We start from the raw sequence: 26,864 nt of genomic DNA on the forward strand, positions 1-26,864 counted from the left end.
AAGAGAGTCATTATTGCCTTTAATCATATTAGAAAACCAATTCCGGGGATGCCTGGGTGGCTCATTGGTTGAGCATCTGCCTTCAGCTCAGGGCATGATCCTGGTCCGAGGATCCAGTCCCTCCTTGTGCTCCCTGCAAGGAGCCTGCTTCTCCCTCTGTCTATGTCTCTGCCTTTTTCTGTGTGTCTCTCATGAACAAATAAATAAAATCTTTAAAAGGAAAGAAGAAAGAAAGAAAGAAAGAAAGAAAGAAAGAAAGAAAGAAAGAAAGAAAGAGAAAGAGAAAACCAATTCCAGAAACACTCATGAATTTAGAAAGCTCGTCTTTAAGATGATGTTTCCCTAGAACCACTCTCTGTACCAAAATCTGTAGTTGTCAAAATTTCCCAGAGAAACAAATAGGATATGTGTATAAAACACACATGTATCTATATAGGCAATAGATAACTATACTATGGATACGTCCAGGCATCTATATGTATATCTATATATCTATATCATCTATATCTATATCTAGTCTACATTGAGAGAGAGAAAGAGACAGAGAAATATTTCTTGTAAGGAATTGGCTCACATGCTGTGGAGGTTGGCAAATCTAAACCCCATAGGGTAGACTGGCAAGGTAAAGAGCCAGAGAAAAGTAACAATTTGAGTTCAAAAACGGTCTATTGGCAGAATTCCCTCTTCTTCAGAGGAGGTAAGACTCTTTTTTAAGACCTTAAACTGATAAGATTCATCCACATTATGAAGGACAATTTGCTTTACTCAAAGTCCACTGATTTAAATGTTACTCTCTTAAAAAAGTCTTCACAAAAATATACCTAGTGTTTGACCAAATATCTGGTCAAAATAAATCAAAATAAATAATTAAATAAACATCAAAATAAATAGCTGAACAATTTTAAGCAAGTGAGATTTCTCATTGTGAAGTGGAATAATGTTTATGCAAGTGTTTAAGGCTAAATGAGATAATATGTAAGGTGTAGCTCTAGGCTATAGTTCATATTCATTTTTTATAGTGCATATTTAATAAGTTGGCAATTAGCTATAATTAAATGATAATTTCATACATATATTTCAAGTTATTTTATTCAAATGATAAAGAAAATTTTATCTTCAGCTTTTGTTGTGACATTGTTTTGGATATTGTTATATAATAACAATAACTTTATGGATATATAATATTCCACATATATATTTATCATAATTTGCTTATCTTCCATTTAACTTTTAATTTATGTCCCATTTTTTACTATGTCACAAATTTTGAATGAGAATCTACACTGCTTTTAATTTTTTTTTTATTTATTTTTTTTATTTTTATTTTTTTGCTTTTAATTTTTATTATTACTTTTTTTGTTGTATAAAACTTTTATATCCTGCCAAACACACATATATTTTGGTCTAATGTTTTTATTTTGAATGTAGATTTTAAGTATAAAACCTGAATTCAAGATATGCTTTGGACTTCAATTTCATGTTTTTCCATTATAACAGGCAAGACATTTATTTCCTTGGGAACTGTTACAGATTTATTCATGCCTCCTCTGCAAGAAAACAGTTAAGTGACCTTTTCCAATAATCTTTGCTTTGATGAAAAAGAAAAAGGTTTTACAGGTGTCTTGAGAACCTTTCATAATTTTATCTAGCAATTCCTAGACTTCAAGTATAACCTGAGTGCAGAGAACCATCTCTGGGCACCTGGCACAAATTAGTAGTGAGAGAGGGATTAATATATGAATGTGTGATGGCTCATGCTGATAGACCAGCAAGATAACTTGGTAAAAGTCTCAACTGTTATGTATTTGCCTTTATCCTCTGCCTTAGAGCTTGAATGCCTACAAAAGTCACCTAACCTACAGCTTAAGAACCTTGGGAATCAGGGCACCTGGTGTCTTACTCAGTTAAGCATCTTCCTTCAGCTCAGGTCATGATCCCAGGGTCCCAGGATTGAGCCCCACATTGGGCTTCCCACTCAGTGGGGAGTCTGCTTTTCCCTCCCCACCAACTTGTGTGCTCTTTCTTGTACGATCTTAAAACAAAACCTTGGGAATCATCTTTTCCAGGGGAATAGGGATATAAATCAGAATTCTTTAGGGACTGATATTGAAATGTGCCTGTCAGCTTCCACATCACCACTTTTGATATTCAACCATAACTTAAGGGTAAGAGGATGAGAGAGAATGCTGGTATAATATCTGAAAAAAGCATCCCTGGTAACTTTGATTACTACGTGGCTAATTCTGCTTCCCTACTCAGTGGAGACCACCGATCCTGCCAAATCCTGATATTGTATCATGAGAACTGCCCTGTAACATGAGTTAGTAACAGAGCTAGAAAGGAAATGCAGGTGCCTTGATTCCCATTCTGATGCTCTTTGCAAACCAGTTTTTCTAAAGGAATGATCTTCAATTCATCATTCAAATTTGGAAACACATGATATCAGTTGCAGTCATTAAAATGTTAACAAGAACTAGTTTTCTATGTTTCCAAAGATAGACTGACACTACAAAATTAAAAAGAGCTTGGAGGAGAAGTAAGAGACCTGGAATGAGAGTACTTCAGATACTGAAACATGCTACACACTATGGGAAAACAATGGGCTTTGGAAACAGTTGCCCTAAAGATGAAACCCCACATCGCCACTTATCAGCTGTTGAAACTTGAATAAATACCTTAACCTTCCTCTTTCTTTATTTCCTTATTGGGGTTATTAGAGACAATAATACCTATCTCCTAGTGTTGTTGAGAGACTTAAATGCTATAATTTATAGGAAGACCTTTTCGCTGAGCACTAGCAGAAATGATAGTAGTTATAGTAGTCATGGTTGTGACACAACCATTTCTAATTTCCCTTCTTTTTCTCCTTAACTTGATAGTAGGCTGGAGGAGGGGTGGCACTTATTCAGTGGTACTAGCAGAAGATATTTTAACAAAGTTTATTTTGGATATGACAGAAGAAACCATTGTACACTTCATATTTCATTGAGAGTATTACCTATGGCCTTTTAGGATTGTTGGAGAAAATGACCACGCAGAGAGAGAGAGAGAAAGCTTTCAGATTTGACATTTATCCTGCTTGACTCAGGGACACTCTGGAACACAGATATCATCATCTTGTGTGACCCTGACAAGTAATTTTCTTTCTTCCCCAACTGCAAAGTGAGGTGGTAGGACACAAGAACACAGTGGTCTCTTTTCTTCTTCATTATGTGTGCTTTTAAGATTATGGTGCCCCAAGTAAGAGTTCTCACCATAACCATAGTTGATCTGATGATTTTTACTCTTTTGAGGCCTAATTGGCAACCAATAGATAATATGAAACAAAAACAGTAGGAGGAAGATAGTAAGGCAAGTTTCTCACAGGCAATGGTGATCATACTCTACCCTTCCCCACAGCTCAGGTAATAATCACAGCTGGATTACCCTCTGCTCTTCTGCATTTACGGAGCCTGCAAAGTGTGCATACCAACAGGCACACGATGAAGGTTTGGGAATATTTGGATTCATGCTGAATTCTCTAGGAAACTGTACATTTCTAACTTGGTATCACTGCTGTAGGAGAGAGCTAACTGTTCCTCCTCCTCCACCTGCCCCCTTTCTTTTCTTTTTTTTTTTAAAGATTTATTTATTTATTTATGATATCACACACACACAGAAAAAGAGAGAGAGAGAGAGGCAGAGACACAGGCAGAGGGAGAAGCAGGCTCCATGCAGTTCCCGACGTGGAACTCGATCCCAGGACTCCAGGACTGCGCCCTGGGCCAAAGGCAGGCGCCAAACTGCTGAGCCACCCAGGGATCTCCCCGCCCCCTTTCTTTTCTTTTTTTTTTTTTTTTTAATTTTATTTATTTATTCATGATAGTCACAGAGGGAGAGAGAGAGAGAGGCAGAGACACAGGCAGAGGGAGAAGCAGGCTCCATGCACCGGGAGCCCGACGTGGGATTCGATCCTGGGTCTCCAGGATCGCGCCCCGGGCCAAAGGCAGGTGCTAAACCGCTGAGCCACCCAGGGATCCCCGCCCCCTTTCTTAAAAGCATTGTCAATCCATGGAGATGGAGGCTCTCTTCCACCTCCCCCAATGCAGTGAACAACCAAAGAAAACTGATCACAAGTATAAGTTTATGTATATATAAATTTATAACACCCAATGGTAGTCTTGATAGTAGTGGTTATAACACAGTAAGTACTAGTTTCCCTCCTTATTCTCCTATACTATATACTGTCTGCTGTCCAATAATGTGGCCAGTAGCCACGTGTATTTACATTTGAATGGGAGAGAGTGATAGTAAAGGGGGAATGTCATGCAGCACAGTGTGTCCTAGGAGTCCTGCCACCTTGTGCTGCTTCCTGGAGAGATCCTGGAGGATGGTGAGGCTGGGACTCCTAAAAGCACATGTGCATGAGGCAGCTCAGAGGAGTGGGTACAAAGGGTATGACCTGGGAATCCTGGGCAGCCTGTGGCAGTGTCTAGTCAACTGTACCCCAGATAAGGGGTATATTTATTTCCCCAAATAACTTAACCATGGCCCTCTTTGAAATAGGAATCTCATGACTTGTAAAACACATTATGTCGCTCTACAGAACATTCAGTTTTATTTCTTCAGATAGCCTTGTCCTCACTGAATTTAAATCTGAGTTGCATCCCCAATAGATCAAAAAGACATACTAAAAGACCTTCTACTGAGAGAGAGAAGGGACTGAGAAAGACTTTCTCAACTTTTGTTGGTGGTAGGAGGGAAAACAGAAGTTACATTCAGGCACAAACCAACTAAGGGCCTAAGTTTTACTCTAGTAAACAATGGTTTTATTATTTCCAAGGTATACCCCTGTTATTTTTTTGCTCATCACAGCCTGATATAATTCAACATATGGAAAAAAGAATTAGATTCCTCAGAGAGAGCTGCTTCTTTTCTTTCACACAAAAGCCCTCATTTTGCCCCAGGTTAACATTTCCCTTGTGACTGGTGAAGATTGACACCTGAAAGAAATCACTGCTCACCTCAAGGCTGATCAAGTTAATGTGGAGCTTTAAGCTTCACGGTTTTATGTTCTAATGGACAAACCTTCAAAAAGAGAGGGAAACAGTGACAGTGGCATGCAGCAATTTACAATTTTAACTTGAGGCACTTCATAGAACACCAATATTTACTCCAAGAAACACAGTTGGCTTCCTGCTACCATTTCTCTTTTCAAAGACCGTGTGGGACCAGCTGGTACATGCCATGGGCCATTTTTACCGTGTTCTCCCAAAGCATTTTCTAGTACAATCTTCCAATACTCCACTACAATAGCTGCAACTCTACAAAAACCTATCATGTTAAAGATTAACAGTGAGCCATGCAATTGGGACATTAGTTTCCCACTGCTGCTACAGCAAATGACGACACATTGGGTGGCTTAACACAATACCAGCTTATTCTCTCACCTTTCTGGAGGTCAGAAACCCTAACAGTAAGGTGTTAGTAGGGTTGCGTGCCATCTGGAAGTTGTGGGGAAAATCCATTCCATATCTTTTCCAGCTTTTAGCGGTTACCCCAGGTCTTAGCTATGGATCCTACTCCATATTCAATGCCAGCAGCATGGCACCTTCACATCTGACTCTTTTGTCTGCTTTTCTCAGCACATCTTTTCTTTGACTCTGACTCTGCTTCCTGATTATAGGAATCCTTGTGATCACATCATTGCAGGATTTTTCTCTCTATCTCAAAGTACTTACCAATCCCATCTACAAAGTCCCTTTTGACTTATATGACAATATATTCACAGGCTCCAAATATCCAGACGTAGACGTCTTTAGAGAGGCCATCATTTAGCCCACTGCAGATACATTGATTCTGAATCTCAGGTTTTGTTTGGTTTCTTTGTGCCTATGGGTCTTCCAGAGGGAATTCTTACTAGATTAGTAGCTATTAACACATCTTCGATTGGGTCCATTAAGCAACACTCAATTAAATGTCTCTTAAACTTGTTTGAGCCATGGGATTAAAAGCTTGTGGAGCTTCTTTTTAAGAATATGTCTTAAAATATATATGGTGGCTTGAGAACTAAGACTTAACTGGATAGGAAGCAATAGTAGAGGATAGCACATTTTAAAGTCCCACAAATCATTCTGCATTGATTTTAGAACCTGGCTATGCCTCAATTTGAACCATTTATTTAAAAAAAAATCTTCACTGGGATTCCCAATACATAAGAGGTAAAAGCAAAGTTGGCTTGCTCTTTGAACTGAAAAAGGGAGACAAGTTTTCCTGCATATAATAATTTGTATCCTCTTTTGAGCTTGTAGGAGGGAAATTTCATAAGTGCCAGAAGAGGATGGGAGTTCCAAAGAGCAGAGAGAGGGAAAGGGCAAACAAGGGGAAGTTCTGGGAACAGAGGATGGATCTCACAGCCTTGCCTAAGGCCATCCCTAAAGGATATTTGATGGAAGAGACCAAAGTAATTTTACCAAAAAGAGAAAGATGACCTATAAAAAAAGGCAAGCTTTCTTTACACTCAGAAATACCTGGCCACTTCCAATGTTTGACGCTTGCACTACAAAACAAAAAATAAAAACAGAGAAGTCAGCTGTGTGCCCTCCACCCCTCTCTCACCATTCACCTAAGCGATGGAAGTATGCTTAAACCTGGTTATCTAGATCCTAACTGGAATTCTCCAGGTATCGATTCTGTAGGTTGGGGACGTGGGAGCAGGCATGATGCCACAGTGACACACACAGAAGACCAGGGCACGGGGGACAGTTACACCACCAAAACACTATGTGACACCAGACAACACAGCTCACTCCAGAAGGGTGAAGGATGTGGTGGAAACGTGGGGCTTGACATGTGTAGCATTAATTTTGATTCTAGAAAGATCTCACCACTTCTGAGGCAACTCTAAGGCTCTTCAGTTTATCTTCCTTTACCTACAAAGAGCAGGGTTGATGTGAGAAATGAAGGACACAAGGCATGTAAATCTCTGGAATGAAGTCAGTGTTGGAAATCAGTTCCCTTCTTAGCTGAGTGTGTGAGGCACAATCTTCAGAATAGTTAGGACTTGTAGTCGTACATTTCCTGTAGTCCTGCAAGTCATTTCTTCCCTCTTGTCAACACCTCTTAGTAAAATGGTGTGCCGCCAATGGTGTGTGCTTGTTAATAAGATACTACCTATAGAAGTTCTCAGGGTTAACTGGAGCTGAATGGAGAGGGGCTAAAACTGCAGCTGGTCTGCTTGAATCGCAAGGAATGTGATTCATTCTTTCCATGGCCTCTTAGTTGCTGATAAAATTCTACAGAGCCCAAGACCGCCATTCCATATTTTCCTCTTTTGGGGTAGATGAGGTGCCCAAGGGCACCTTGAGGGTGAGTGAGTTTTATAGGGGACCCTTGGCTCATGCTCCCAGCATGTCCCACCCTGATGTAGGCTGCTGGTAATTACTTGCTTGCACACTGACTGACTTCAAAGTTCAAACTTGCTTTATATCTCCCTGCCCTAATGGGAAGTTTATATAATCTGCTCTGTCTCCTGAATTTTATGTGCCTTCTGTGTGTTTCTTCCGTCACACCTGTTGTGGCTTATGACTTATCCATGCAGTGCCCTTTCAAACATAATTATGGATAATGGCTGAGACCAAATATAAAATAAATATATATTTTGTGGTTCTTTGTAAGCTCAGTTAAATTGCCCTCATTAAGTCACATTACTCAGGGGCAGATTCTATTCTATGATAGAGACAGGGGAACATTTTAAGCAAGGGAATTACCAAGCATTTTTGTCAGAAGACAGAAAAACCAATGGCTGCACCTGGAATGAACACCAACTCCTGCCTCTGCTCCTGTAAACTTTTGTTGCCCAGATACTCAGGAACCACTAAACAACTTCTCAATGACAGGATTTCCAAAGACATCAATTGCAAATTATTTCAATGGATGCATTCTTACAGCTTTGCTCTCTGTATAGCCCTGTGCACATTTATCCAGAATTCTATCATTTCTCACTACCTCTGCTGCTACTACCCCAGTAGAGGTGACCACAATCTCTCCCATGGATTGCTGAGTACCTTCCATCCTAGCCTTTGTGGCTCCAGTTGTCCATGCTTAGCTGGCAGGCAGATAAATATAAGTCAGATCTTGTCATCCTATGCCAAATGCCCCATGCCTTTGTCCTGCAGCACTGAAGCCTGCGTCCTTCAACCTGCCAGTAATACCTGGTCAGCCCAGCTCCTTTCCTTGAGCCACAAGACCCTCCCCGACCCTGTTCTTCACTCATTCCTCTGGGCTTTCCTTGATCCCCTCCCAGCTCCCCACACATGCAGGATCTGCTTTCCCAGGAATCTGCAGCTTCATTTTCTCACCTGCTTCCCAACTCCTCCCAGACATCACTTGCTCATCCTGTCATTCTGAATTCAGTCACAATAATCCTTTTCTAGTGTTCTGCTTTATAGTTTCACTGAAGTATCTAGCATGATTCAATGTATCATATGTAAATATGTATATATGTGTATATATATATGCACACAATATGGATGTGCACTTGTTTAGCTGTATAAATTTTTTAGTTTCTCTATTCAAAGCAAAGTCCACGAGGGCAGAGGGATTTGCTAAATTCATTTCCACTCAATCCTGAACATAATTCCTGGGTCAAAATAGACACTACATATTTGCTGAAGGAATGGACCTATAAGAGTTATCTTCAAATTTTAAATAAAATTTATGTAAACATTTCTTCAAAAGACCTCATACATGATAGCTGAATGTATAAACAGGGCAGAAATTTGGTAAAAGTGTGATTTTTGTGGTTGAAGTGTACATCATCATAATAATAGCTGATGGCATATGGCACTATACACCAGGCTTTGTTCTAAGAACGTTGCATACATTTACACAATTTATCTTCACGACAAACCAATGATAGAGTTAGTGTTATTTTCCTGTCAGATGCGTGTAGATACTAAGGTATAGAGAGGTTAGGATACACACCCAAAGTCACACAGCTAATAAAATGGGAGAACTTGATTTTGTCTACTCATTACCACCCTTCTCTTGTAAGTCCCAGGCCTCACAGGGTGATGTTGGAGAAACTCACAGAACTGAATTCCCAGGGGTCCATCTGGTGGCTGAGGAACAGGCCATAAGTAAGACCTACAAGTGACTGGACCATCTGGCAAGATCAGTCCTCTCATCTCCATGCATCCATGAATTTGTAGACGTTGTCATTTCCTTTTTCTGTTTTTCTTTCTTTCTTTTATTTTATTTTTTTTTAGAATGGATGTCTCATCCTCTACTGCCTTGCAAACTGCTGGCCATTTTTCATGCATCTAGTTATGGCAAAGCTTTACCATGAAACCTAGCAGTTAATATGTCCCTCAATAAATTGTGCATAATTATTAATGCAATTTTCATATCAGCTAACTATGACTTATTAATGAGTCTTAACTCCCCTAATAAACCATGAGCTCCTTGAGGATAAAGACCATGTGTGAGCACCTGGGTGGCTCAGTGGTTGAGCAGATATTTGCCTTTGGCTCAGGTCATGATCTCGGGTCCTGGGATCGTGTCCCACATCGGCCTCCCTGCAGGGAGCCTGCTTCTCCCTCTGCCTATGTCTCCGCCTCTCTGTGTCTCTCATGAATAAATAAATAAAATCTTAAAAAAAAAAAAGACCATGTGTTTGCTGCCTGTCCATGATGTTCTATTTATGAAAGATAGACAATAAACACGATGAACTTCATAAATGAATAAAATGTATGGCACTCTGGGAAGTTCTATGTATGCCAGGCAAAAAACAAAAAATGAGAAACAAGGCAAGGGGGTCTCAGGACTCAGAGGAGGCAGATGATGGAATTAAATAGGGTCACCTCATTGAGAAGCTATAATGGGGTAGAGGCTTCAGAGGTAAGGGGGTCACTGAGGTTTTGAGGAAAGAAATTTCTAGGTTTAGGAAAGATCTATGCCTATGGCTATTATGTGACTGGTGTGTGCAAGGTACAGCAAGTGGATGAGAAGTGTGAGACAGAGAGAAGATGGGAAAGGAGTGGGCTGGTAGACTTAGCATCTACTCTGACTCTAAATGAGGTGAGTGGTCCATGGAGTCCATGAGACGAGTTTCATTTTAAAGGTTCAATCTGGTTGCCCTGTTGGGAATAGATAGTAGGAACAGGAGATTTGTAAAAAAACAACTACTGCAGTAATCTGAGAGCACTGGCAACTGGAGTGGTAGCAGTGAATGTAGTTTGCAATCACCAAGATCTAAAGGTATTTTGCTTGGACTTGAGCTGTAAGGGAAAAGCCAAGGGTGAGAACAAGGTCTTTAGCCTGAGAATTAAGACACACATCTGCTGAGATAGGACAAGCTGCTGGAGGACCAGTTTCAGACACATTAGGATTTTGATGTTCAGAAGACATCCATATAAGGGGACCCCTGACCTCATGCTCACATTCTTCTCTTCATCTAGAATCCCCTGTATTCCACATTTGTTGTTTCCCTAATCATCGATCATCAAAGCCCAGCTCAAAAAGAAAATTTTTCTTGAAGCCATCTTTTATACCCACCACGTCTATAGAAGAAATATATATATTTATTTATGAAATACATAGATAACATTTTCTTTTTACTAGCTTCCTTTGCTATAAGAATATAATTCTTATATTCATATTATATTCATATATTCTTATATGTATATAAAAATATAATATATATGATATATATATGTGTTGCATTATATATGTCTATTATCTGATATATATAAAATATACTATATAAATCTCTTTTCTAGCTCCCATGCTGTAATAATATATAATATATAAAATTAAAAATAATATAATTTTATATATTATAACATAATATATAATATATAAACATTATACAAATATATATATAATTTTCACTCATTCATTCATACTCAATTTATATCCATTTAATAATGATTGAGCATCACTTGTCCACACACACTTTTTAAAGAAGACCAGCAAGATCTCCACTTTTGTGGAACTTTCATTCAAGTTGGAGGAAGGAGAAGAAAGTCAAGAAATAATGGGAAAGGAAATTTCAGATAGAAACAAGTCCTGTAGAGTACAGAGTGTGATATTGTGACACACGGCGCCTGGAAATGAAGGGATATCTTAGTAATATAGTCAGAAAAAGGCTTTCTGAGGCAGTGAATATTGGGAAGATGTAAGTCATGCAAGGGTGGGGAATTCTAGATGTGCAGGCAGTCCAAGCAGAATGAAAAGCAAATGCACAATCAGTGAAATGTGTACAGAACAGCATGCAGGCCAGTAAGACAGAAGTGTGATCCATGAGGCCCAGGAAGGAGGTCTGAGAGCTGACATTGGGACCAGATTGCATGGTGTCCTCTGAAGCATGGGGAGGACTTTGGATTTTGTTACTGAAGATGGAGAAAAGCCACCTCCTCTTCCAGTCTTGAACCTTCTTGAAGATACAACACATAAATGATTCTGAGTATGGAGAATACTAGAACTTTATTTCTAGTAAGTGTCAAGAGGTATTATCATTAGTAATAATAGCAACCATTCATTATATATTCTGGATGAGCATTTTGCACTTACTCTAGCAATATCATCTCCAAATCTTCCCCAAACCCTAAAAGTCACTGTCACCTCATTGCAAGGACATGTGAAAATGTGACTGAGACAGGCAGGTGACTGGCTAAGCCTGTGGTGGGGACAGAATTCCAGATTGGGTCAAGGCCAGTAATAGCAGGGTTCATCCTAAACCCAACTCTGTCCCCCATAGACCAGCCCTGCTTCCTTTGTACCAGGCTCCTGCCTCGATGTGCAGTCAGTGTAATTAGGCATGTAATTAATACTTATGTTGAGCACAATGACGCCATTTTCTAAAAAGAATAATGAACATATAGAATATGCATTGGAACAAAGAGAATCTACTGGGGCATGTGAAATTAAAATGTTGCCAGAAGGTCAAAATTAATTTTGAAACAGTGGTGGAACAGAGAGTTTTACAAAGGGAAAATAAAAACTGCATGAGCTCAATGAATAAAAAAGGGCAAAACATCTATCTGGAGGTCTTTTGCCTTTGCTGGAATTCATTGACTTTTATTTTGGCTTCAACTCTTTGAAAAAGTTCTGCCTAAAGGATTTCCTTAATTTGGACTTAATGTGGCCTGTGGAAGTAAAGTAGAGTTGGGAGGGTTGCAGAGGCTGAGTGGAGGCTGGGAAGAGTTCAAGACCATCCAAAGATATCCAGAATCGATGTGGTGCTGGAGGCAGAGCAGGGAGGAGGGGCTTTTCAATATTGGACAGTGTGATGACTGCCAGCAAGCCAGAATCAATCTTGCTTATGAAGGCAGGTGCCCTCAGAGAACACAGCACCCAGAGAGCTTGATATTTCTCTTGTCTTTGTCTCCTGGCAATTGACAAAGTCTCCCCACTACAAGTATTTCTCAACTGCATTCTTCAGGATTCATAGTTTTCAGATCTTCAAGGATTATTTTCACCTTTCCTCATCATTGGTTGAAAGTTTAATTTTTTTTCATAACCAAATAGATGATCTTTAAATTATCAGATTTAATTTATTAAAATTTATTCTGATTTAATTAATCAGAAAAAGGAAAAAAAGAAGCAAAATTCCTGTAACCCTCACCATATAAGCACATTATTATGTAACACATTAGGTTTCATGTACTATGTTACTAAATATGTATAGTTCATTGACCTGTATACAGTTGACTCTTGAACAATGCAAGGGTTATGGGCACCAACGCCACACACACAGTCAAAAGTCTGTGTATAAATTTTGACTCCCCCAAAACTCAACTATGAATAGCCTACTGTTGACTAGAAGCTTTAATTGACATAAAATAGTCAATTAATACATATTTTGTATGTCATATGTATTCTAAGATTGTATTCTTATAGTAAAGGAAGCTAGAAAAAAATGTTATTCAGAAAATTACAAGGAAAATATATTTACAGTTCTGTACTGTATTTATAAAAAATAATCCACATGTAAGTGGTCACACACAGCCTACTAGATAGAATAATAATCATTTCTGTTTATATATTGCAGCTTCCTTATATACTCGATGTCCAAAACAGAGTAGGCATTAAACATATATTTAAGAAAATGACCAATCTTGGTCATGAATGAAGATAATTATAGTGGTATCCCTAAAAGAAATAATTTAGTGACCACTTAAGTTTTATCAAACATTTTACATGGAAGTTTCTCAGTCATGGTAAAGATTCTACAAGTTAGCAATTGCCAGCTTCATGGATGGGGATAGGAGGTTGCATAGTTTCCCCTAAATGCATGTTCACTCACAACCGCAGAATGTAACCTTATTTGGAAATAGGGTCTTTGCAGATGTAATTAGTTAAGTATCTTGAAATGAAATTCAATGAACACTATCCTTACCTTATAGAAAGTAGAGTAGAGGCAGAAACAAGGCCACATGAAGATGGAGGCAGAGATTGGACATATGCTGTCACAAGCCACAGAATGTCAAGGTGCCACCAGAAGCTGGAAAAGACAAGGAAGGATTATTCCCCAGAGCTCTGCAGGGAGCATGGCACTGCTCACATTTTGATCTTGGACTTCTAGCCTCCAAAACTATGAGAGACTAAGTTCCTCTTATTTCAAGGCACCAAATTTGTGGCATTATTTTTATGGCCACCCTAGGAACTGATACAATGGGCAAGGATGCTCTGAGCCTATCAGTTCACTTCTCTGAGCTTCAGTTTTCATGCTGGCAGATGGAGTGGGTTTGGACTGTTCTGTGTTTCCAGGAGAGACACTACACCTTGTACAAAGTTCCTCAAGCTATCAGAGAGGGGCAGCAGGAATTCTTCAGCATATGCAGAAAATGGGGTAGACATCAACTAAATGATGAGTTTAAAATGCAGTCCAAATAAAGCCCCTTCTAATGCAAGTATTCTTAATTTTAGAAACAGTTTATGTCAGACCTTCCCGGCCTCACCTCCTTCTACAGTTTCACTTTTATGAAAATAATACAGTGAATTGGTCTTGTGACTCTCTTTTTCAGGGCCTATTAAAAGTATCATGACCTGTATCAGTCAGCCAGTCATCTTTCTCTTCTCGTGGATCCCACTTTATAACAGTAACATGTGCTCTAATAACATTATTACCTCCAGCCTCTCCTACCAGAAATGTCAACTGAGCAGGCCCTGTTTTCCATAGCCTCATTCAGATAGGGCATTCCTATTCCTACGTTTGTGAAAGATCCTGCTAAACATGTAAAGGATTATTAACCTAAAAGTGTTTAAAGATTCCTTAAACGATTTCCTCCATTTTAGGCAATACAGGACTACAAGGAGAAATTTAAGGTGAAGCCATTTAACATCATGGAAGAAAGGTTTCTTTTGGTATAATCTGAGTTTTCAGATGTCATTTTCTACAAAACTGTTGTATTTTAGTCATTGGCCATATATTGTATTTTGTTCTGATCACAGATCCCATGTCTCAATTTTCCAGAATTGTCCAATGTTACAAAAGTATCTTATTCTATTACTTTACCTCTCTGCCTTCTTCCAGTAATGTAGGAAGTAGTCAGGAAGGTCAACAAGGTGCCTTGGGCTTCCATAGCTGAGCCCCATAACATAATTCAAGATTAGAGGACATTTGAAGATAAAAAGAGAAACAACCTTGAATACAATGAGAAAAACACTATTATATCTATCCTGTGATACTCAAGTAATATCAGTATTGTAAGGCTAATTCACCACTCCCTTAGAACCTAGAAGTTCGGAAGAATTCAGTTAGAATACAAAATCTATTAGTGAATATCCGATATTGACTAAGCCATTACTTAAATTTTCAGGGCCTCCATTTCCATGTCCAAAAATTAAGATAAGTAAATGCTCCATACATTTGGAGTAGTTTTAACTGTTAAATTATAATGAAGAACACCTAGTACCATAACTAAGTGTTTTGGTAATTCAATAAATAATAAAATTCATAATCTCATAGGGCAAATCATCCCTGAGTTCTACAAAAGTCAAAAATAATATGGTAGAGTTAGGTCTTAGTTTCTACTATCAGAAAATCTTAGTTCTCAGTCACCAAAATAGCTCCTTTTGGGTGAGGGTTCCCTAGGGTGCCCAACTAGCTAGGACTAAGCATAATTACAAGGGAGAATTAATTACTACCTATTGTTTATTGCACATCTACTACAAACCAAGCACTGTGCTAGGTTCTGTTTTAGGAGCACTTTTTTCTTGAGACAGTCTGAGTTGAATTTTCTCTACTAAACTGAGAATTGTCCTTATCTTCAAGAATGATCTGGAACCTAACCCAGGAACCAAATGTGTCCTTGCTGTGAGGGCTCAGGGGCTTTTCCTAGACTGTTCTGTCTTATCCTGATGAATCTCAGTTTTCAAGTTCTTTACATCTTATATTCTTAGATTGGGGTACTGATACCTAGATTTCATGAAAGCATAGAATATGCAGTGATATTGATCTTATTTCACTTTGAAAGAATTGTTATATCTCCTAAAATTCATCAGTGGACATTGGAAGCAGTAAAGAAAGAATGCTCTAGCCTCTAAGACAGGAAAATGGAGTGTTCCTGCCCCAACTCAAACTATTCTTGATGGAGACCCCAAAACTCAGATGGTGACATCCAAGGGTTATTTTTCTAACCCTGTAGTAACCTCATGCCAAATGTCAACACTGCTAACATAAGCTCCCTTCATGAAGCCTTTTCCTTTCTTGTCTTTCATTTAGAACTACACACATGTGTTTTATCCTTCTTCACCAACTCTTCTTCCCTAGAATTTCCTTCTCTGAAGGATATCTACAGACCATGTTCCACAGAATTCAGTCTTGTTCTGTTTCCTTTTTCTTTTTCTAGTCTCTCCATATAATCACCCTAGATGATCAAAAACATTCCATTAAATAGAATCTATAAGTGTAAGACTCTGATCATTGTTATCAAAGTGAAATAATGTGCTTTGGAATCATGTATGCTTCAAGGAGAGATTTCTACTTAGATATCTCAGAAGCATCTCAAATTTTACATGCCAATGCTATGCAAAAATCATTTTAGAAAATAATATAAATGTTTATAATTAAACTGTGAAATTAATATGTCCTGCTTTTCAAAATGCTCACGCCATCTATAGGGTCTGTCCTAAACTTCCTCAGAGAGCCTCATGTTTCCTTGCCATGAGGATCCATGAACTTTTCCCACAGGCCCTTTAGGTTTTCCCAGAAGAACCTCAATTATTATTCATATTAATCAGTTTTTCTCTGTTAGTATCTTCTGTAACTTGTGTGATTACTTGCTTTTGTCTTTTTAAAAACTAGACGATGTAAGTGCCATGAAAAGAAAATCAAAGACTCTGTTACTCACAACTGTAGCACCAAAGCCCACCATAGATTTGGCCTGTACATTTACTGCTTAGAGAAGTGATGCGATGGTGAAGGAAGAAGCCTATTGGAGGGGGTTTAGCAGGAAGTAGAAAGTGTGAAGATAAACTACTTTTAAGACTATTTCCGGGGGTCCCTGGGTGGCTCAGCAGTTTAGTGCCTGCCTTTGGCCCAGGGCGCAATCCTGGAGTCCCAGGATCGAGTCCCGCGTCAGGCTCCTGGCATGGAGCCTGTTTTTCCCTCCTCCTGTGTCTCTGCCTCTCCCTCTCTCTGTCTATCATAAATAAATAAATAAATCTTAAAAAAAATAGCCTATTTCCATGAATTTGAAGCAGACAAATACAGGAGTAACCAAATGAGAGAGGGGAAAAGAGAATTATTTGTTTCTTTTTTATTTTAAATATAGAATGTACCAGAACATATCTATTGCTAATGGAAATGATTCAGCATAAATTTAGTTGCTTGTATTTCAAGAGAAACAGGTTAACAAAGCACAGCAAGAAGAGTTGAAACACAGGTCCTAGATGTGAGGGAACTGACCTTTGATAGAGAGACAATCCTTTCTTTGCATAGGGGTTAAGAAAATAAAGCTGAGTAGATGTGAGACAACTGGTTGGTTATAGGAAAATGAGGTATTTTGTTTTTGTCAATTCTTTTTTCCTCTCAGTGCCATTTGAACAACATCATACTTGAGAGTGGGGGTAGAAGGAATGGTATGGCATTCCTATAAAGATAGGTGCTATACAATATTTACCAGAAATGAAAGATGATCCTTCTAGGAATACAGACAATGCCATATACAAGTACCCATTTTAACTTCTACTACAGTTTTAAAGTGAAGCTATTGAGAATGCTTATGTGATTTTCCCCAGCAGCTCATCACCCACTGAGGGTTTCACCCTGTATTTGGACTATGGCTATGACTATGGACTACACCATTATCATAAATATCTTTTTAAAAAATATTTATTTACTTATTATTTGAGAGAAAGAGAAAGCACGGGGAGAGAGGCAGGTGGAGAGGGAGAGAGAGAATCTCAAGCAAACTCTCTGCTGAGTGGGAGCCCAACATGAAGCTCCACCCCAGGACCCTGAGATCATGACCTGAGCCAAAACCAAGAGTCAGACACTTAACCAACTGAACCATCCAGGCACTCCAGAAATATCTCTCATTCAACAACTGCAATCAAGGAAGCTTATAAGAATTTTAATGTTCCCAGTCAATTAAAATATGAGTTGATCTCTGTTATTATGCCTGTTTTACTGATATGGAAACTAAAGTCAATGGCATCAAGTGATTTACTCAAGCTCTCATACCTTGGAAAGGGAGTATCCCAGATTGCATCAACAGGCCCTTGACCTCATTAATTTGATGACCACATGTAAAAATCAGAGCCACAAAGTTCAGAGCTCAGGGGAGGAGGTGACAGATGACTCAGTTGAAGGACCAATGCTCTCAGCCTGAAGGGTCAACTGTGTCCCAGATGCAACCCAGTCAGAAAACACCCCAAGGGCACTCATTGGGTTCCTTCCTAGCCTAATGTATTTCCAATGTTCAGAGTCCAGACAGTCCCTGACGACATGACAAGTTTTTATTTTATTTTTTTATGCAAATGGAAAATGAGCCACTTAGAACTAAACTTACTGTTCCCTCTGCATGATGGCCTCCTGTGGGTGTGGCAACTGCCTTCCTGGTCAGCCTCTCACTGTCAAGTACCATCTCTTCCAACAACTTTCCCTCTTGACAATCTGCCTCCTCCATTTCTCTTTGTTTAAACCAGACATAAATCAAGGTCCTTTGCTTTTATATAACCCAATAAAAAGAGAACTAAATGATTCTCAATAACTGGATCCAAGTGCCTAAGTTGAGAGTGACATATTTGCATCATGTCAGATATGAAACTGGGTTGCTTTATCCTCTCTAAACACATCTGTTCTCATAAACACATTTTAAGGAATATATTGTTTACCAAAACTCTGCTGTTAGCTTTTTGTTCTTGTTGTTAATAGGCCTGATTTCAGCTTTGGCTGTTAGAAAGAAAACAAATCATGTTCTTTATTTGAGGACTTTGAAGACAATTCTTTCAAACATCATTTTACCTTAATACAGTAAAAGCTATGTTACATTTAGTGCAGTTAGCAATAGATACGAATTGTTCCTATATTAATTAGGAGAAGAATATGGTCTGGGCTGTAGTACTTTATTAACATGTGCTCTAAAATTATATTTGTTTACTTACATATAACCTGGGTTTAGCAATATCTACCATATGCTAGATCAAAACTCAGAACAAAAAGACTCTTAAGTGTAATATAACACAAGAAGTTTAAATGGCTTTTAGTTGTGGATTTTAATCCCATCTCTGCCATGGGTCATTAATTAGTCCTGACACTCAGTTTCTTGCTGTATGAACTGAGGTCAAACAGCACTCATTTTGCCCAGTTGTTTTAATGGCTAAATGAGATAATGTATATGAAAAGACATATCAAATAACAAGAATACAATGAGGATATTTAGTTGTTATTGTATTTCTCTTCCTTATCATAGCTCTTTACAGTCCTATATAAGGGTTGATTAAACCAGTAACCACTGCAAATATATGATAATTTAAAATAGTAATGTAAATATAAAGTTTGTTAATGAAAGATGTGTTATGTTCTTGGCTTGAGTCACAAGGTACATTTGCTGTAGTGATTGCCCTAAGCACATGGAAATGTTGAACCAGAATAATGCCAAGTTTGTACAGTCAACTCTTGACATTTTAAAGCTGAGAAAATGAAGACACAAAATGTTAAATATAACTGGCCCAAGTAGGCTGTCCTACAACATTGCAAATATGACATACTTGAGAAAGGAATGCCTTCCAAGTCATCTGTAAATAAATCTTTGGGTTTATAAAGAGGGTTAAGAATTCCTGATATAACATAATTTCCAAATATAGAATGAGAATGAAAGCCTAGACCAAGCCCACAATTGCATTTGTGTTGTCAATGACAATAAAATAACATATCTGTGGTTGAATGGGTGGTTCAGACAGCCAGGCTTCTCCAGGTCCACCATCAAGTAGCTGACCTGTTCATCAGTTGGTTCCAAAATGAACTGAACTCAACTGGGTAACTGTCAGAAGGCTGCTTCAGGTCCTTCCATGCTAATATGGACTTAGCACAGAACAGGAGAAGGGATCTGGAGCAGAGGGATCCTCCCTGACATCTTTCTTACATTGTATGTACACATGCTTAGGATCCACCCCACTAGTAATGAACAAGAGCAACAAAACTGTCATCCTTAGTTACAGGGGACCAAACTACACAAGTGCAATTATTTATTCTCTACATATTTCTCTCTAATAGTTGGACCTGTTAATATCTATTCTTCGTACCTCTCATCCTCTTGAGATTTTTGGTATTCACAGCATATGCTGCTTTGGAACAATCTGCTAGATACCACTAAGTAATGATAAACTGGAGCTGTGATCACTCCTGAATAAGGCAGAAAATCACTTTCAGGGAGTTTAGTCTAGCAGCCTGTAATGCAATGGTAAGGTTATGAATGTATATGCTCACATGTGTGTGTTTGTGTTTAACATTATGTGCATGTTCAGGTGTCTGTATATCAAATAAAGGAAAACCACCCATATGGATTGAATTTTATCTCCTCAAATTCATGCATTGAAGTCTTAAACCCCAAGTACCACAGAATATGAACTCATTTGGAAGTAGGGTTATTATTAGATATAATTAATTAATTTGAGGTCATACCAGGGTAGGATAGGTCTCTAATTCAATATGACTGGTGTCTATATAAAAAGAATAAATTTAGACATAACCATGCACATGGGAGAATGCCTCATAAACGTGAATACAGAGATCAGCGTGATATGCCTATAAGCCAAAGAACACCAAAGATTGCCAGGAAACCACCAGAGAAGTTGGAGAGTTCTGGAACAGATCTTTCCTTGGATCCATAAAAAGGAATATGGACATATCAATGCCTTGATCTCCAGCTTCTAGACTCCAGAGCTATCAGGCAATACATCCTATTGTTGAAGCCACTCAATTTATACCACTGTTACAGCAGCCCTAGAAAACTCACGCACTCAAATGAGAACAAGCAACAACTGTTGATTCAAAAATTGCATGTATGTATATACGCAAGAAGAACTTCAAATACCATATTATTCAAAGATGCTCATTTTCTGGAAATAGGGTTCAAATTAACAAATTCATGTGATGAGATATGCAAATACTTTCCAATCAGAAAGGAATAAAATCACTTCTAAAGGACCCTTAGGATAAAAGCATTAATATTTAATAAAATAAAACCTAAAATATTTACTCTTAAAGTGCTAAGTTCAAAATGACAGTGACAGTCAAATATCAAACCTCTCAACACATTATTATACACTTAGTGTTTTTTGAATTAATAGGAGCTAGATAATAATAACTTTGGTGTTTACTGTGTATCAGACTCTGTACTAAATGATATACACACATTTAGTCATTGAAATCTCAAAATACTCTTATGAGATTGGTACTACTATTACTAATTTTATAGGTATAATACCAAATTTTTGAGAGTCTAAATGATGTTCTAAGATCAAATCAGCAAATACATGATGGATTCGTATCCATTTAGTTCACACCCTTGAGAACTGCTCTATATTATCTGCATATATTGTACTATTTGAAATTTTACCAAATTGCCATCTCCTTAAGAAATTCTCCATTTTCTACATGAAGGCCTGGGCTTTACCCAAGATGTTTAATTGTCCACGCTCTTTTCCTTAACAAAGAAGCATATTGCAGCCTCTGCCTCACCTTCCTCAGACCTCATTCACTATATATTTCATGACACAATATAAAGCACTATATCCACGGAGCTACCAAGAATAGGTTTCAATGCTATTCTACAATCTATAAATATGCTATTTAATGCTACTGAAATTTAATTTATCTATAAAATTTTTTAAAATCTTACTTCGAATAGTTTGCATATGTTGAGAAAGTGTGCCTAAAACATAAATGCAGGAGTATATGCTCTAAAAATTCTGTAGTGTTCAGAGTTCTGGAAAAATAGCAGAGTAGGAAACATTAGAAATCCATCTTCTGGGCAGCCCTGGTGGCGCAGCTGTTTAGCGCCGCCTGCGGCCGGGGGTGTGATCCTGGAGACCCAGGATCGAGTCCCATATCGGGCTTCCATTCAGGGAGCCTGCTTCTCCCTCTGCCTGTGTCTCTGCCTCTCTCTTCACTCTCTCTAAATGAATAAATAAATAAATCTTAAAAAAAAAAAAAAAAAGAAATCCATCTCCCGACCCATGTAACAATTGCAATGACAGAATCGTTCCAATGTAACCATTTTGGAACTCTCATCTGTTGGAGGCTTACAATTGCCAAGGGAAGGCTGAGACAGTAAATTCTGGTTAATTTCTGACACTTTAAGCTTTTACACATTAGCACCTACCCATTCGCCATCCCAGCCACATGGCAGGCAGCCAGGCATATTTTCCTGAAAGGGGAGTGAAGGTGAGTGAAAAGGACCTTGCCCTCCATATATTGGGCACCTGTGTTCTTATGCTGTTTGCTACTTCTGATCACAGAGATGCAGACATGGATTTAATGGGTTGGTACCCTTTTAACCCCTTTTTATTTCTACCTTTTTGTATAAAAAGACATTAAAGACTAAAACATTCAAAAACAACTATAGATATGGGGGAAATAGAAAATGGCTATGCATGCCCAAGCAAAGGCCCAGTAAAGACCTGAGAAGACCTTAAGTTTACACCTCAGGCTGATTCTTTGTACAAGATTTATTGTTATAGAGTAAAGACAACCTACATCAATAAAATAATAATAGTAATAATAATAATAACAATAAGCAGAAACTACAGTACCTGAGAAAGGAAGAAATCTGATTTCCAGAGTTACCACACTATTAAATGAAATTTCCAATTTTCAACAACAACAAAAAACACAAGACAAATACCAAGAAATAGGAGAGTATAATCCATTCAAAGAAGAAAAATAAATCAACAGAAACTTTCTCCAAAAAGATCTTAAGGGAGATATACTAAATGAAGACAAAAGCAAATCCTTAAAGATGCTCACAGAACTAAAGGAAAATGTTGATAAGGTTGATAAAATAATGTATGAACAAAATGGAAAAGTCAATAAAGAGATGGAAAACCTAAAAAGAAACCGAAAAGAAATTTTGTAATTGAAAAGTAAAATAACTAAAATGAAAACTTTACTAGAGGAACTCAAGGGATTGGAACAGGCAGAAGAAATAATCTGCAAGCTTGAAGATGCATCAATGGAAATTTTCAAGTAGAAATAGAAAGGGAAAAAAAAAAAGCTGGAGAAAATGAACACAACCTAAGAAATTTATGGAACAAAATCCAATGAACCAATATGTGCATTGCAGGATTCTTGGAAAGAGAAAAGAGAGAAAGAAGAAGAAAGAATTTTTTAAGAAATGACTGAAAACATCCTAATGGGATGAAAGACATGAGTACAAACATCCAAGAGGGTCAACAAATTCTAAGTAAGATAAAGAGATCCATACAAAGACACATTATAATTAAACTTCCACAAGACTAAAACAAAGAGAGGGTCTGTAAAGCAGCAAGAGAAAAATAAATCATCACACACAAGGGATTCTTAAAAAGAAAATAAGAGATTTATCATCACAAACATTAAAGACCACAGGCAGTGGACCAATATATTCAAAATGATAAAAGGAAAAAAAATAAAGAAGACGATATCAGCAACAATACTATATTTAGCATAACTGTCCTTCATAGTGAGGAGGAACTTAGGATATTCCCAGATATACAAAAGCTGAGTGAATTAGTTACCAGTAGACCTCCTCTCCAAGAAACACTCAAGTGAGTCCTGCAAGGTGAAATGAAACACCACTAAACAAGAAGTTGAAGCCACATGGAGAAATAAAGTAAAGGTAAATACATGGACAATTATAAAAACCAACATTATTGTAACAGTTTATAAATATATTTATTGCTTTACATGAGTTAAGAAAATAATATATTAAAAAAAAAAAAACAATCAATAGGAGCACCTGGATGAATCGGTGGCTAAGCTTCTGGCTTTGGCTCAGATTGTGATCCCAGAGTCCTGGGATTGAATCTTGTCAGGCTCCTGTCAGGGAGCCTCCTTCTCCCTCTGCCTATGCCTCTGCCTCTCTATCTCTGTGTCTCTCATAAATCAATAAATAAAATCTTTAAAAAAAATCATTGATCAGAAGGTAGTATTATTATAAATTTGGTTATAACTCTAAGTCTTGTTTTCTGCATAATTCAAGAGACCAATGCATTTAAAAGAGTTGTTAGCTTAAATTTAGGGGCATAGAATGTAGAAAGATTTAATTTTGTGATATCAACAACCAAAATGAATGAAGATAAAACTATGAATGGCAGAATTTTTGTATGTTATTGAAATTGAGCTGGGATAAATTCAAATTAGAGTATTATAACTTTAGAATGCTAAATATAAGTCCCATGGTAACCAAAAAGAAAAGTCACTATGGAATATATATAAAAGGAAGTGAGAAAGGAATTCAAATAGTTCACTACAAAATCATAAACTAAACACAGAGAGGACAGGAAATGAGAGACAAAAAGCTATAAGACACATGGAAAGCAAATAGAAAAACACTAGAAGCAAATAACTCCTTAACAGTAACTACAGGAAATATAAATGGACTAAAATCTTCAGTTAAAAGACAGAAATTGGCAGAATGGGTAAAAACATATGATCCAAGTATATACTATGTATAAGAAAATCACTTTAGATCCAAAGACACAAGTAGCTTGAAATTTAAGGGATAGAAAACATACTCCATGTGAATAACAATGACTAGAAAGCAGGGGTGGATATAGTACTATTAGGCAAATAGACTTTAAATCAAAAAAGATTAAAAGACATAAAGAAGGAATTATATATTAGCAAAGTTTCACTAAAGAAGAAATGACAGTTAAAAATACTTTTGTACCTAGTGACATACCATCAAAATATATATAAAGCAAAAACGGACAGAATTGAAAGGGAAAATAGACAATTGTACAGTAATAGTTGGAGATTTCCATACCCCAAGCTCAGTAATGGATAGAACAATCAGACAGGAGATAACTAAGTAAAAAAGAGGACTAAGCAACATGATAAGCCAATTAGATGTAACATACATGTACAGAATATCCAACAAGTGCACACACATTTTTCAGAAGCAAAAATTAGATGTTTTCCAGGATTGGCCATATGTTAGGCTACAAGTTTAGTCTCAATATATTTTATTTTATTTTTTGAAAGATTTTATTTATTCATTTGATAGAGAGAGCACAAGCTGGGAGATCGACAGGCAGAGGGAGATGGAGAAGCAGGCTCCCCACTTAGCAGAAAACCCGCTATAGTGTTCAATCCCAGGATCCTGGGATCATGACTTGAGCCAAAGGCAGATGCTTAACCTACTGAGTCACCCAGGTGCCCCATCAATATATTGTAAAAGATAGATATCACACAAAATATCTTTTCTGATCACGGTGGTGTGGAATTAGATATCAATGACAGAAAGAAAACTGAAAAGTTCACATACTTATCAAAATTTAAAAACACTCTTTTAAAAAAACTAATGAACCAGAAAAATCATAAGGGAAATTAGAATGTACTTAGGAGTGAAAGAAAATGAAAATACAGCATATCAAAATTTATGATACCCAGCAAAATGGAACTAAAGCACATATTTATAGCTATAAATGCTTATGTTAAAATGCAAAAAGAGATCTCAAATTAAATCTAACTTCAAAATTTAAGGAACTAAAAAATAAGAGCAAACTAAAGCAAAAGCTGGCAGAAGAAAGTAATAAAAATTAGAGAAGACATAAATAAAAGAGAATAGAAAAACAACAGAATAAACATATGAACCCAAAGGTTGTTTCTTAAAAAGATCAACAAAATTGATAAACCTTTAGATAAATGGGTTAAGAACAAAAGAAGACTTAAATTACTAAAATTAGAAATGAGAGTGGGGACCTTACCACCAATTATACACAAATTAAAAAAAAAAGATTAGAAATAGTACCATGAATAATTATACATCAACAAGCTGGATAAGATATAAAATGGATGAGTTCATAGAAACACAAAACCTACCAAAACTAAGTCACGAAGAAATAGAAAATCTGAGTAGTCCTATAACTAATATGATTGAATCAGTAATCAAAAGTATCCTGACAGGGACGCCTGGGTGGCTCAGTGATTGAGCGTCTGCCTTTGACTCAGGGCATAATCCTGGAGTCCCAGGATCAAATGCCAGCCACATCAGGCTCCCCACATGGAGCCTGCTTCTCCCTCTGCCTATGTCTCTGCTTCTCTCTCTCTCTTTCTGTGTCTCTCATGAATACATAAAATATTTAGAAAACAAAAGCAGAAGTATTTTGATAAAGAAAAACTCTGGACACAATGACTTCATGGATGAATTTAACCAAATAGTTAAAGAAGAACTAATAACAATCATTCTCAAACTCAGGAAAGTAGCAGGATAGACAGTCAACAACAACAACAAAAAAATCGATTGCATTTCTACGCACAAAAATTGAATATGAAAAGGAAATTACAAAAATAATCCCTTTAAATAGCATCAAAATTAAGAAAGAAAGAAAGAAAATACTTAGTAATTAAATTAACCAAGTAGCTGAAAGACTGGTGTAATGAAAACTTCAAAATTTTGCTGAAAGAAATGAAAAAAATACATCAATAAATGAGAAAGCATCCCATATTCATGAATTGGAAGGCTTACTATTGTTGAAAGGCCCATACAATCCAAAACACTCTACAGATTCAATGTAATCTTAATATTAATATTAAAATCTTAATGATGTTGTTTGCAGAAAGAGAAAAACATATTCTGAAATTCAACTGGAATCTCAAAGGTCCCCAAATAGCTAAAACCATCTTGGAAAAAAACAAAAAACAACAACAGAAAAAACAAAAAACAAAAACAAAAACAAAAAACCCTACAGGACTCACACTTTCTGATTTCAAAACTTTCTGTAAAGCTATGGTAATCAAAGCAATGTAATACTGACAAAAGACAGACATATAAACCAAAAGGAATTGGATATTGACCAAAAACAAAGCTTCACAGATATGATCAAATTATTTTTGACAAGGGTTCTAGGATAAGCCAATAGGGAAAGGGCAATTTTTTCAACAAATGATTCTGGGAAAACTGGATTATCACATGCAAAAAATTGAAGTTGATTTCTTAACTAACATTATCCAAAGAACTTAATTCAAAATGGATGAAAGGCCAACATGTACGACCTAAATCTATGAAACATTGGGGGAAAAAAACATAGGATAAAAGCTTCATCACATTTGGATTTGGCAGTGAGTTCTTACATATGACACCAAAAACACAGGTAACAAAATAAAATTATAAATAAATAAATAGGCAAATTGGACTTCTCAAAAATTTTTTAAAATTGTGCATCACAAA

At 37.2% G+C, this 26,864-nt stretch overlaps 3 long non-coding RNA genes across 11 annotated transcripts in view; 2 read left to right on the forward strand and 1 right to left on the reverse strand.

Moving 5' to 3' along the window:
- The first annotated feature begins 272 nt into the window (after nucleotides 1-272).
- LOC111091140 lies at nucleotides 273-2,647 on the forward strand. Its single transcript, XR_005374067.1, has 3 exons — nucleotides 273-697; nucleotides 1,498-1,560; nucleotides 2,500-2,647. It is a non-coding gene; the product is annotated as an uncharacterized LOC111091140 (long non-coding RNA).
- Nucleotides 2,648-9,950: 7,303 nt separating this feature from the next.
- LOC111091139 lies at nucleotides 9,951-21,581 on the reverse strand. Its single transcript, XR_005374066.1, has 3 exons — nucleotides 21,333-21,581; nucleotides 13,382-13,486; nucleotides 9,951-10,259 (listed from the first exon to the last, which is right to left on the reverse strand). It is a non-coding gene; the product is annotated as an uncharacterized LOC111091139 (long non-coding RNA).
- A 142-nt stretch (nucleotides 21,582-21,723) lies between these two features.
- The window catches only part of LOC111091138, an 80,342-nt gene continuing 75,201 nt past the window's right edge, over nucleotides 21,724-26,864 (forward strand). For all 9 annotated transcript variants that reach the window (XR_005374060.1, XR_005374062.1, XR_005374061.1 and 6 more), the window contains exon 1: nucleotides 21,724-21,877. This is a non-coding gene — a long non-coding RNA (uncharacterized LOC111091138). The remainder of the gene's footprint in view (nucleotides 21,878-26,864) is intronic.

Source organism: Canis lupus, chromosome 19, assembly GCF_011100685.1.
Source record: "Canis lupus familiaris isolate Mischka breed German Shepherd chromosome 19, alternate assembly UU_Cfam_GSD_1.0, whole genome shotgun sequence".
NCBI lineage: Eukaryota > Metazoa > Chordata > Mammalia > Carnivora > Canidae > Canis > Canis lupus.